General features: G+C 40.4%; 1 protein-coding gene across 4 annotated transcripts in view; it reads right to left on the reverse strand.

The window, feature by feature from the left end:
* NCKAP5L (NCK associated protein 5 like) overlaps positions 1–13519 on the reverse strand; it is a 58260-nt gene that overhangs the window by 36023 nt on the left and 8718 nt on the right. For 3 of the 4 annotated variants that reach the window (XM_049883062.1, XM_049883068.1, XM_049883067.1), the window contains exon 1: positions 74–123. The exons of the other annotated variant lie outside the window; for it this stretch is intronic. The gene's annotated coding sequence lies outside the window, so the exon portion shown is untranslated. Of the gene's footprint in view, positions 1–73; positions 124–13519 lie in introns of those variants that run through there. 4 annotated transcript variants of the gene reach the window in all.

Raw genomic sequence — 13519 nt, forward strand, 5'->3', positions numbered from 1 at the left:
TGGGGGGAGAGCCTCCCCTCCCCCTCTAAACACAAACCCTCTGCCCAGACCGGGCTTGGCCTGGTAAACCTACCCAGTGGCGGGGTAGGGGACGCCGGGCTGGGCCGATCGGGGAACGGGAGAGGTGTCGTCTAGAGCAGAGCAAACTAAGTACCTGCGAGCGGGGCCACGGGCATGCGCGTCTGCTTCTGTGGGGCTGGGCGTGCACGTGTATAAGTGGTTGTGAGCGTTGGTGCTTGTAATTTGCCATCCTGCATACGTGTTGGGTGTAAATCTATAAGAAAAGGTTTGAGTGCCTCCTTGGCCTTAAATGCCCCCGCCGCCTCCCTTTTCCTGGTTCAGGATCGGGTCCTCCCAGCGATCCGGAAAACTGGTCACTAGGAACAGGCTCCACACCTCTGAGCAGTGCTAGCTGTTTCCTCACTGGTTTAGGAGGAGGGAAGCTTGGGCAGAAAAAGGATACAGTCTTGTTCTCAGCCACTTGCTACCTCAGTGAGGACAAGTTCCTTTTCTGAAGAGGAAAAGCAAACAGTCCCCTCAGGCCCCTGCAGAGCCTCAGAGCTCCCTTCAATAGCATTCTCATTGGTCCTTGGTTAAACACCTATTTGCCCTTGTCTAAAGATACCCTATAATCCTCACAACCTGCATTGTTCTGAATGGCCTAGAAATGCAGGTTCTGAGCTGGGTTCTGCAGAGAGCCGCAAGGATTTCTAGGCAGAGTCTCTGCCCCTGTTATTGAAACTGTTTCTGTTGCAGGTACACACGAAGCCCTGACCTACAGCAACATAGTAGTCCAATAAACAAACATAAAAAAGCTGAGGGAATGAGAGGTGCTCAGATTGGCTAGGATCAATCAAGGGCCCATCTCTGAAGGATGCTTCTTATTTAAAATGTGATTTGAAGGGGAGAGAAAAACATGAGTAGGATCCAGGCAGGGTAAGGGCACAAGGAGACTCAGGTTGGAAATCACAAATCATATGCATTTGGTAGTGAGCAGATCACCTTGGGAGAGTGGGAGAAGTTAATGGAGGAGGTTTAGTATAAAGATCAGGATGAGGATATGGATTTGACGATAGAAGATAAAAATGTCATTTGAGTTCTTGAGCATAAGGGTAGCTTGATAAAAAAATTGCCTGAGGGCAGTTATTGTTGGAGCCTAAAAGATGTCCTTTGTCAGTTTGTTTACTGTGGTGGTTTGCATGTTGATGTGATGCTGAAAACTATGCCACCAGTATTTCAAATACCAGCAGGGTCATCCATGGTGGACAGGTTTCAGTGGAGCTTCCAGACTGCGATGACTGGGAAGAAGGATCTGGTGATCTACTTCTAAAAAACTGGCCAGTGAAAACCTTATGAATAGCAGCAGAACATTGGTATAGTGCTGGAAGATAAGCCCTTCAGGTTCAAAGGCACTCAAAACAGGACTGGGGAAGAGCTGCCTCCTCAAAGTAGAGTTGGCCTTAATGACATGGATGGAGTCAAGCTTTCCAGTCCTTCATTAGCGGAGGTGGCACGACTTAAAATGGGAAGAAACAGCTACAAACACCCATTAATAATTGCAACATGGAGTGTACAAAATACAAATCTAGGAAAATTGAAAGTTGTCAAAAATGAAATGGAACATATAAAGATCCATATCCTAGGCATTAGTGAGCTGAAATGGACTGGTATTGGCCATTTTGAATCAGACAATCATATGGTATACTATGCCACGAATGAGAAATTGAAGAGGAATGGCATCACACTCATCTTCAAAAAGAACATTTCAAGATCCATCCTGAAGTACAGTGCTGTCACTGATAGGTTAATATTCATACCCCTACAATGAAGACTTCATAGCGACCCCATAGAGTTTCCAAGGAGTGCCTGGTAGACTTGAACTGTGGACTTTTTGGTTAGCAGCCATAGCACTTAACCACTACGCCACCAGCGTTTTGCTACGAGTTGGAATCGACTTGACGGCAATGTATTTGGTTTTGGTTTGGTTTACAAGGAAGACCAGTTCATATGACTGTGATTCAAATTTACATACCAACCACTAAGGCCAAAGATGAAGAAACTGAAGACTTTTACCAACCGCAGTCTGAAATTGATCAAACATGCAATCAAGATGCACTGATAATTACTGGTGACTGGAATTCAAAAGTTGAAAACGAAGAAGGACCAGTAGTTGGAGAATATGGCCTTGGTGATAGAAAGATGCCTGAGATCTCATGATAGCATTTTGGGGGACCAACAACTTATTCATTGTAAATACCTTTTTTCAATCAACAACATAAAAGGTGACTATACCAGATGGAATGCACAGGAGTCAAACTGACTACATCTGTGGAAAGAGATGATAGAGAAGCTCAATATCATCAGTCAGAGTAAGACCAGGGGCAGACCACGGAATAGACCATTAATTGCTCAAAGTATGAATCAAGAAAAATTGGAAGTTGTCAGAAATGAAATGGAACACATAAAAATTGATATCCTAGGCATTAGTGAGCTGAAATGGACTGGTATTGGCCAGTTTGAATCAGACAATCATATGGTATACTATGCCAGGAATGACAAATTCAAGAGCAATGGCATCTCATTTATCATCGAAGCTGAAGTTGAAGAAAAGTAAAACAAGTCCATAAGAGCCAAAGTACAACCTTGAGCATATCCCACCTGAATTTAGACACCATCTCAAGAATAGATGTGATACATTGAACACTAATGACCAAAGACCAGACAGGTTGTGGAATGACATCACAGACATCATACATGAAGAAAGCAAAAGGCCATTAAAGAGACAGGAAAGAAAGAAAAGACCAAGACGAATGTCAGAAAAGACTCTGAAACTTACTCTTAAACATAGAGTAGCTAAAGTGAAAGGAAGAAATGATGAGGTAAAAGAGCTGAAAAGAAGATTTCAAAGGGCAGCTTGAGAAGACAAAGTATTATAATGAAAGGTGCAAAGACCTGGAGTCAGAAAACCAAAAGGGAAGAACACACTCAGCATTTGTCCAGCTGAAAGAACTGAAGAAAAAGTTCAAGGCTTGAGTTGCAATACTGAAGGATTCTACAGTGAAAATATTGAATGATGCAGAAAGCATCAAAAGAAGATGGAAAGGATACACAGTCACTGTACCAAAAAGAATTGGTCAACATTCAACCATTTCAGGAGGTTGTACTGAAGGAAGAAGTCCAAGCTGCACTGAAGGCATTGGTGAAAAACAAGGTTCCAGGAATTGACGGAATACCAATTGAGATGTTTCTACAAATGGATGCAACACTGGAAGCGCTCACTTGTCTATGCCAAGAAATTTGGAAGACAGCTACCTGGCCAACCAACTGGAAGAGATCCCTATTTGTGCCCATTCCAAAGAAAGGTGATCCAACAGAACAGGGAAATTATTGAATAATATTAATATCACACACAAATAAAATTTTGCTGAAGATCATTCAAAAGCCATGACAGCAGTACATTGACAGGACATTGCCAGAAATTCAAGCCAGATTCAGAAGAGGACATGGAATAAGGGATATCACTGCTGATGTCAAATGGATCGTGGCTGAAAGCAGAGAACACCAGAAAGATGTTTATCTGTGTTTTATTGACTATGCAAAGGCATTCAACTGTGTGGATCATAAAAAATTATGGATAATATTGCAGAGAATGGGAATTCCAGAACACTTAATTGTGCTCATGAGGAACCTGTACATAGACCACTAAGACGCAGTCTTTCAAACAGAACAAGGGGATACTGAGTGGTTTAAAACCAGAAAAGATGTGCATCAAGGCTGTACCCTTTCACCATACTTATTCAGTTTGTATGCTGAACAAATAATCTGAGAAGCTGGACTATATGAAGAAGAACGTGGCATCAGGATTGGAGGAAGACTCATAAGTTGCTTTACGCAGATGACACAACCTTGCTTGCTGAATGTGAAGAGGACTTGAAACACTGTGAATATCAAAGACCACAGCCTTCAGTATGGATTACACATCAACATAAAGAAAACAAAAATCCTCACGACTGGACCAGCAAGCAACATCATGATAAATGGAGAAAAGATTGAAGTTGTCAAGGCTTTCATTTTACTTGGATCCACAACCAATGCCCATGGAAGCAGCAGTCAAGAAATCAAATGATGGATTGCATTGAGCAAATCTGCTTCAAAAGACCTCTTTAAAGTGTTCAAAAGCAAAGATGTCACTTTAAGGACTAACGTGTGCCTGACTCAAGCCATGATATTTTCAGTCACCTCATATGCATGTGAAAGCTGGACCATGAATAAGGAAGACCGAAGAAGAACTGATGCCTTTGAATTGTGGTGTTGGCGAGGATATTGAATATACCATGGACTGCCAAAAGAATGAACAAATCTGTCTCGGAAGAAGTATAGCCAGAATGCTCCTTAGAAGCAAGGATGGCGAGACTTCATCTCACGTACTTTGGACATGCTTTCAGGAGGGACGAGTCCCTGGAGAAGGATATCATGCTTGGTAGAGTTGTGAGTCAGAGAAAAAGAGGAAGACCCTCAATGAGATGGTTTGACACAGTGGCTGCAACAGTGGGCTCGTGCATAACAACAATTGTAAGGATGGTGCTGGATCAGGCAGTGTTTCCTTCAGTTGTACATAGGGTCAGTATGAGTCGGAACTGATTCGACAGCACCTTACAACAACAACAAAGGATGTCATGTTGGTTGCTCCCACCAGCTCTCTCATCTTTTTGCTTTTTAGAAAAATTTTTTTTTTACTGATTTCTCTGTAACATAAAATAAAATGCACAGATCTTAGAGGTGTTCTGTTTGTTGAATTACAACAATAATATACACCTATGCAACCAATACCCAAAACAAGATACTAACATTTTCATCACCCCAGAAAGTTCTCTGATGCCCCTTTATAGTCGATTCCCCTGCACCCACCACCGCCTTCCCCCAGTAACTTTCTTAATTGTTTTGTCTGTTCTTGAATTTCACATAACTGGGATCATATAGTATGCAGTCTTTTGTATCTGGCTTCTTTAGCTTAGTATGTTTTTGAGATCCATCCATGTGTATCATTAGTCTATTTTTTATTGCTGAGTAATATTCCAGTATATGACTATATCACAATTTATCCATTCTTCAGTTGATGCATATTTAGGTATCTCAGGTTTTGGCTATTATAAATAGGGGTGCTTTAGCAAGTTTTTTTGTGAAGATATGTTTCATTTCTCTTTCTCATCTTATTTCTTGACAATAAAAACAATAGATAGTGGCATCTTTGGAACTGTGCAGTATTGATTAGTTTTTGTTCATTCAAGCATCCAACATTTATAGGACTAGTGGGATAGTCCTCGGATTACAACAAAAATTAGACATGGTCCTTTCCTCAAAGTGCTTAAACCAAAAACCAAACCAAACCCCGTGCCGTTGAGTTGATTCTGACTCATAGTGACCCTAAAGGACAGAGTAGAACTGCCCCATAGGGTTTCCAGGGAGCGCTGGTGGATCTGAACTGCTGACCTCCTTTTGGTTAGCAGCCATAGCTCTTAAGCACTGTGCTACCAGGGTTTCCTTGAAGGGCTTAAGAATCCAGTAAAACCCTATATATCTGTTGCATTTCAAAACCATGGGGTGGAAAACCTTACAAGTTTGCCATTTCTAACTATTTTTGGATGTTTCCAAATAACTGAATTTTTAGAAGCAAATAGAACATCTAGATGGTTTTACTTTTCATCCAGATGTTTACTCATTTAGTAAACTGCCAGAGCATCTGCATTTGTCAGAGCAAGTACCCGCCCTCCTTACTTAAAGGATCTTGCACACTTGATAATTTAGGCATTCAGATTTTGGCAGATTCTCTCTGCTTCACAGACCTTCATCCTTTCTGACAAGAGGTGAAAGAAGTGTAGCTATCATTGCTCCATGATACTTTCTACCCTTGATGAGGCTTAAGACACCTTTATTCCTCAGTGGTATTATCTACTTAAATTGTTGAAAATTGTACAGAAAGCCCCAAGTTGGTTCTCTACCTTTGTTATATATCACTAATCATATATTGTTCTTCACTTGAGTTCCCTGTGTTACAAAACAAACTAGGTCTCTGGTTCCTGCAAGCTGCTGGTGGCATAATCTAACCATGCATATAGTGCTGATGACTGGTAGATGGCTTCACAGAGAACCACCTCCTCACTGCTCACTTTGAATAGGGTTCCTTGCTTTGAGACTATGTGGTCATTCACTCAGTGTTGGGGAATCTTCATACCTCAGAGCCTGTAGCCACTTAGCCACTGGGTTACGTTGGTTGATAAGCTGACCCCAATTTAGAACTCTCAATATTAGGAGATGGTCAGGTTGGTCATTTTAATAACATGGTTATTTTCTAGGTTGAAATGACTCTGAATGCATTCTTGATGTCTCTTCTGCTCAGTAAGAGGAAGAAAGAGGCTTGGGATAGGCTGATGTTTTGTCCTTACGCTAAAGAGGAATAGATTTTTGCCACTGCTACTTAATCCCACATGAGACAATCATGTTCCTTAGGTTCTGACAGCATTACAGTATGTGCTTTGAAACCTACCTGGCACAGATATGATGGCTCCATTTTCATTATTCAAACACTCTCATTGAGTCTTTATTATATGCCAGGCACAGTGTATATAATATTAGATAGCTAATATAAAGTTAAATGTGGCATTTGATGAGCAATGAGATTGGAAAAGTAAGCAGTGGGAAGATCATGCTTTATCTTAATGCTGAGACTTTGGTTTTAAGAAGGGCGGTGGCATAATCAGATTTGTATTTTAGAAAGATCACTGTAGTTGCAGTGTGGATAACAGATTAGAGAGAGGGAGACCTGACAGAAGGTTTTTGCAGTAATTGATGGAGAAAACGAGAAAAAATGTGGTCTAGACTAGGTAAGTGATAGTGGGGATGGAGAGATGACTCCAAGAAATAAATAGCAGTAGAGTCAATGGGTCTTGGGATTAGAAAAGGAGGGAAGGACAGAACTAAGTCAAGATCTCTGGACTGCGTAATTTGCAGATAGTAGAAAACACTGTAGGAAGAGCAGTTTTGGCAGATGTGCTCGCTTCCTTAGATGTTGACATTGAGCTGCCTGGGGGACATTCAAGTGGAAACGGCTATCGAAGATGCCAGAGCTTCACAAAAATTGTGTGCTTCAGGAAAAGGCTGCGTATAGAACTCCTCAACCCTCAAGGCACCATGAGCTCCCTCTGACAGAAAGCAGTCCTGTTATGCAGGACTGCTGTGAAAACATCATGGTTTTCTATGTGTGCCATGATATGGAAAAGGTTGGGAAGCACTGAAGTGGGTTGTTAGATAAATAATTCTGAATCTTGGGCTAGAGATCTGGGCTAGAGATAAGAGATTTTTGAGTCATTAGAACATAGGTGGTAACTGAAAGAATTGGATGTGTGCTGTCACCAGAGCCCAAGAAACAGAGGGTTTCAAAAAAAGAAACAAACTAGTTCCTGATGTTGCTGAAGTCAAGATGGATCAGGACTGAGGTATCTCTGCTGACTTTAGCTATACATCATTGGTGACTCTGGCAAAACCAGACTTTGAAAAGTTGAGAAAGATGAACAAAGTAAGGAATGGAGACAAAAAATGTTTAAAACCCTTTCGAAAATTGTGGCTAAGAATTCAACATTCATTCACGATAAAAACTCTCAGCAAAATAGGAATAGAAGGAAAATTCCTCAACATAATAAAGGGTATTTATACAAAGCCAACAGCCAACATCACCCTAAATAAAGAGAGCCTGGAAACATTCCCATTGAGATCGAGAACCAGACAAGGATGTCCTTTATCACCACTCTTATTCAGCATTGTGCTGGAAGTCCTAGCCAGAGCAATTAGGCTAGATAAAGAAATAAAGTGCATCCAGATTGGCAAGGAAGAAGTAAGAGTATCTTTACTTGCAGATGACATGATCTTATACACAGAAAACCCTAAGGAACCCTCCAGAAAACTACTGAAACTAATAGAAGAGTTCAGCAGAGTAACGGGATACAAGATAAACATACAAAAATCAGTTGGATTCCTCTACACCAACAAAAAGAACATCGAAGAGGAAATCACCAAATCAATGCCATTTACAGTAGCCCCCAAGAAAATAAAATACTTAGGAATAAATCTTACCAGAGATGTAAAAGACTTATACAAAGAAAACTACAGTACGCTCCTGCAAGAGACCAAAAGAGACTTACATTAAGTGGAAAAATATACCTTGCTCGTGGATAGGAAGACTTAACATTATAAAAATGTCTATTCTACCAAAAGCGATCTATACATTTAATGAAATTCTGATCCAAATCCCAATGACATTCTTTAATGAGATGGAGAAACAAATTACCAACTTCATATGGAAGGGAAAGAGGCCCCAGATAAATAAGGCATTACTGAAAAAGGAGAACAAAGTGGGAGGCCTTACTTTACCTGATTTTAGAACCTGTTACACTGCCACAGTAGTCAAAACAGCCTGGTACTGGTACAACAAAAGATACGTGGACCAATGGAACCAAATTGAGAATCCAGACATAAATCCATCCACATATGAATAGTTGATATCTGACAAAGGCCCCAAAACAGTTAAGTGGGGAAAAGACAGTCTTTTTAACAAATGGTGCTGGCATAACTGGATATCCATCTACAAAAAAATGAAACAAGACCCATACCTCACTCCATGCACAAAAACTAACTCAAAGTGGATCAAAGACCTAAATATAAAATCTAAAACAATAAAGATCATGGAAGAAAAAATAGGGACAACATTAAGGAGCCCTAATACATGGCATAAATAGTATACAAAACATTATAAAGAATGTAGAAGAAAAACTAGATAACTGGGAGCTCCTAAAAATCAAACACCTATGCTCATCCAAAGACTTCGCCAAAAGAGTAAAAAGACTACCTACAGACTGGGAAAAAGTTTTTAGCTGTGACATTTCTGATCAGCGCCTGATCTCTAAAATCTACATGATACTGCAAAAACTCAACTGCAAAAAGACAAATAACCCAATTAAAAAATGGGCAAAAGTTATGAATAGACACTTCACTAAAGAAGACATTCAGATAGCTAACAGATATATATGAGGAAATGTTCATGATCGTTAGCCACTAGAGAAATGCAGATCAAAACTACAATGAGATTTCATCTCACTCCAACAAGGCTGGCATTAACCCAAAAAACACAAAATAATAAATGTTGGAGAGGCTGTGGAGAGATTGAACACTTATACATTGCTGGTGGGAATGTCAAACGGTACAACCACTTTGGAAATCGATTTGGCGCTTCCTTAAAAAGCTAGAAATAGAACTACCATACGATCCAGCAATCCCACTCCTTGGAATATATCCTAGAGAAATAAGAGCCTTTACATGAACAGATATATGCACACCCATGTTTATTGCAGCACTGTCTACAATAGTAAAAAGATGGAAGCAATCAAGGAGCCCATCAATGGATGAATGGATAAATAAATTATGGTATATTCACAGAATGGAATACTATGCATTGATAAAGAACAGTGAGGGATCTGTGAAACACTTCATAACATGGAGGAACCTGGAAGGCATTATGCTGAGTGAAACGAGTCAGTTGCAAAAGGACAAATATTGTATAAGACCACTATTATAAGAACTTGAGAAATAGTTTAAACTGAGAAGAAAACATTTTTTCGTGGTTACGAGAAGGGGGAGGGGGGGAGGGAGGGAGGGAGGGTGAAAGAGGGGCATTCACTAATTAGGTAGTAAATAAGAACTACTTTAGGTGAAGGGAAAGACAGCACACAATACAGGGGAGGTCAGCACAGTTGGACTAAACCAAAAGCAAAGAAGTTTCCTGGATAATCTGAATGCTTTGAAGGCCAGAGTAGCAGGGGCAGAGGTCTGGGGACCATGGTTTCAGGGAACATCTAAGTCAGTTGGCATAATAAAATTAAGAAAACATTCTGCATCCCACTTTGGAGAGTGGCATCTGGGGTCTTAAATGCTAAGAAGCAGCCATCTAAGATGCATCAATTGGTCTCAACCTACCTGGATCAAAGGAGAATGAAGAACACCAAGGACACAAGGCAATTATGAGCCCAAGAGACAGAAAGGGCCACATGAACCAGAGACTACATCATCCTGAGACCAGAAGAACTAGATGGTGCCTGGCTACAACCAATGACTGCCCTGACAGGGAGCACAACAGAGAACCCCTGAGGGAGCAGGAGAGCAGTGAGATGCAGACCCCAAATTCTCACAAGACCAGACTTAATGGTCTGACTGAGACTAGAAGGACCGGTGGTCATGGCCCCCAGACCTTCTGTTGGCCCAGGACAGGAACCATTCCCCAAGCCAACTCTTCAGATATGGATTGGACTGGACAATGGGTTGGAAAGGGATGCTGGTGAGGAGTGAGCTTCTTGGATCAGGTGGACACTTGAGACTATGTTGGCATCTCCTGCCTGGAGGGGAGATGAGAGGGTGGAGGGGGTTAGATGCTGGCGAAATGGACACGAAAAGAGAGAGTGGAGGGAGAGAGCGGACTGTCTCATCAGGGGGAGAGTAATTGGGAGTGTGTAGCAAGGTGTATGTGGGTTTTTGTGTGAGAGACTGACTTGATTTGTAAACTTTCACTTAAAGCACAATAAAAATTAAAAAAAAAAAACACAGGTAATCATTCTTCTGGTATTCTCTGCTTTCAGCTAAGATCCATCTGACATCAGCAATGATATCCCTGATTCCATGTCCTCTTCTGAATCTGGCTTGAATTTCTGGCAATTTCCTGTCAATGTGCAGCTGCCATGGCTTTTGAATGATCTTCAGCAAAATTTTACTTGCGTATGATATTAATGATATTTTTGGCTAATTTCCAAATTCTGTTGGATCACCTTTCTTTGGAACAGATGCAAATATGGATCTCTTCCAGCTGGTTGGCCAGGTAGCTGTCTTCCATATTTCTTGGCATAGACAAGTCAGTGCTCCCAGCGTTGCATCCGTTTGTTGAAACATCTCAATTGGTATTCCATCAATTCTGGAGACTTGTTTTTCACCAATGCCTTCAGTGGAGCTTGGACTTCTTCCTTCAGTACTATCGGTTCTCGATCATACGCTGCCTCCTGAAATGGTTGAATGTTGACCAATTCTTTTTGGTACAGTGACTCTGTGTATTCTTTCCATCTTCTTTTGATGCTTTCTGTGTCACTCAATATTTTCCCCGTAGAATCCTTCAATATTGCAACTCAAGCTTTGAATTTTTTCTTCAGTTCTTTCAGCTTAACGAATGCCAAGCATGTTCTTCCCTTTTGGTTTTCTAACTCCAGGTCTTTGCACATTTCATTACAATATTTTGTCTTCTCAAGGTGTCCTTTGAAATCTTCTGTTCAGCTCTTTTACTTTATCATGTCTTTCTCTCACTTTAGCTACCCTATGTTCAGGAGCAAGTTTCAGAGTCTCTTCTGACATCCACTTTGGTCTTTTCTTTCCTTCCTGTCTTTTTAATGACCTTTTGTTTTCTTTATGTATGCTGTCCTTGATGTCATTCTACAAGTCATCTGGTTTTGTGTCATTAGTGTTCAATGTGTCAAATCTGTTCTTGAGGTGGTGTCTAAATTCAGGTGGGATATACTCAAGGTTATATTTTGGCTCTCATGGACTTGTTTTAATTTTCTTCAGCTACAACTTGAACTTGCATACGAGCAACTGATGGTCTGTTCCACAGCCCCTGGCCTTGTTCAGACTGATGATATTATTCTTTTCCATTGTCTCTTTCCACAGATGTAGTCGATTTGATTCTTATGTATTCCCTCTGGTGAGGTCCACATGTATAAAAAAAAAAAAATTTTTTTTTTTTTTTTTTATAGTTGCTGTTTATGTTGTTGAAAAAAGGTATTTGCAATGAAGAAGTCGTGGTCTTATGGAATTCTGTCATGCGATCTCTGGCATCGTTTCTATCATCAAGGCCACTGTCTTAGTCATCTAGTGCTGCTGTAACAGAAATAACACAGTGGATGGCTTTAACAAAGAGAAATTTACTCTCTCACTGTCTAGTAGGCTACGAGTCCAAATTCAGATCATTAGCTCCAGGGGATAGTTTTTTCTGTCTGTTGGCTCTGGAGGAAGGTCCTTGTCATCAATCTTCCCTCGTCTGGGAGCATCTCAGCGCAGGAACCTCAAGTCCAAAGGATGCGCTCTGCTCCCATTGCTTTCTTGATGGTATGACGTCCCCCTGTCTTTGTGCTCTTTTCTCTCTTTTATATCTCAAAAGAGACTGGCTTAAGATGTTATCTAATCTGATAGATCTCATCGATGTAACTGCCATCTTATTACATCACAGTGATATGATTTACAACATATAGGAAAATCACATAAAATAGTGGACAATCACACAATACCGAAAATCATGGCCCAGCTAAGTTAACAAGACATTTTTTGGGGACACAATTCAATCCATGACAGCCATATTTTCCAACTACTGATTCTTCTTGTTTCCAACTTTCTCATTCCAATCATCAGTAATTATCAATTCATCTCTATTGCGTGTTTGATCAATTTCAGACTGCAGTTGGTAAAAATCCTCAGTTTCTTCATGTTTGGAATTAGTAGTTGGTGCGTAAATTTTAATAATATTGGTATTAACTGGTCTTCCTTGTAGGGGTATGGATATTAACTTATCACTAAACAGCATTGTACTTCAGGATAGATCTTGAAATGTTCTTTTTGATGACAAATTTGATGCCATTCCTTTTCACTTTGTTATTTCCTGCATAGTAGACCATATGACTGTCTGATTCAAAATGGCCAATACCAGTCTATTTCAGCTCACTACTGCCTAGAATATCGATCTTTAGGCGTTCCATTTCATTTTTGATGACTTCCAATTTTCCTAGATTCATACTTTGTACATTCCACATTCTGATTATTAATGGATGTTTGCAGCTATTTCTTCTCATTTTGAGTTGTGCCACCTCATTCATGAAAGTCCCGAAACCTTGACTCCATCCATGTCATTAGGGTCAACTCTACTTTGAGGAGGTAGCTCTTCCCCAGTCGTATTTTGAGTGCCTTCCAATATGAGGGGTTCATTTTCCCTCACTATATTAGACAATGTTCCATTACTATTCATAACAGTGTCACTGGCCAGTTTTTTCAGAAGGAGATCACGAGGTCCTCTTCCTAGTCTGTCTTAGTCTGGAAGTTCTGCTGAAACCTGTCCACCATTGGTGACCCTGTGGGTATTTGAAATACTGGTAGTATAGCTTCCAGCATCACAGCAACATGCAAGCCACCACAGTATGACAAACGGGCCACTCTTAGAGGTTTTGTTACCTTGTATGTGTATATTCATTTTAAAAGCTTAAAAAAATGGGATCTGACCACTCATATTGTTCTGTACCTTGCTTCTTACACTTATTTTGTAGACCTTTCCATATTAGCATATATAGATCTACCTTGTTCTTTTTAATAATTGCATAGTAATTATTTTATGGCTGTACCATATTATGCATATTTCCTACTGATGGGCATTTAGGTTGTTTCTAGCTTT

The sequence above is a fragment of the Elephas maximus genome, chromosome 4 (genome assembly GCF_024166365.1).
Source record: "Elephas maximus indicus isolate mEleMax1 chromosome 4, mEleMax1 primary haplotype, whole genome shotgun sequence".
In the NCBI taxonomy this organism is placed as follows: Eukaryota; Metazoa; Chordata; class Mammalia; order Proboscidea; family Elephantidae; genus Elephas; species Elephas maximus.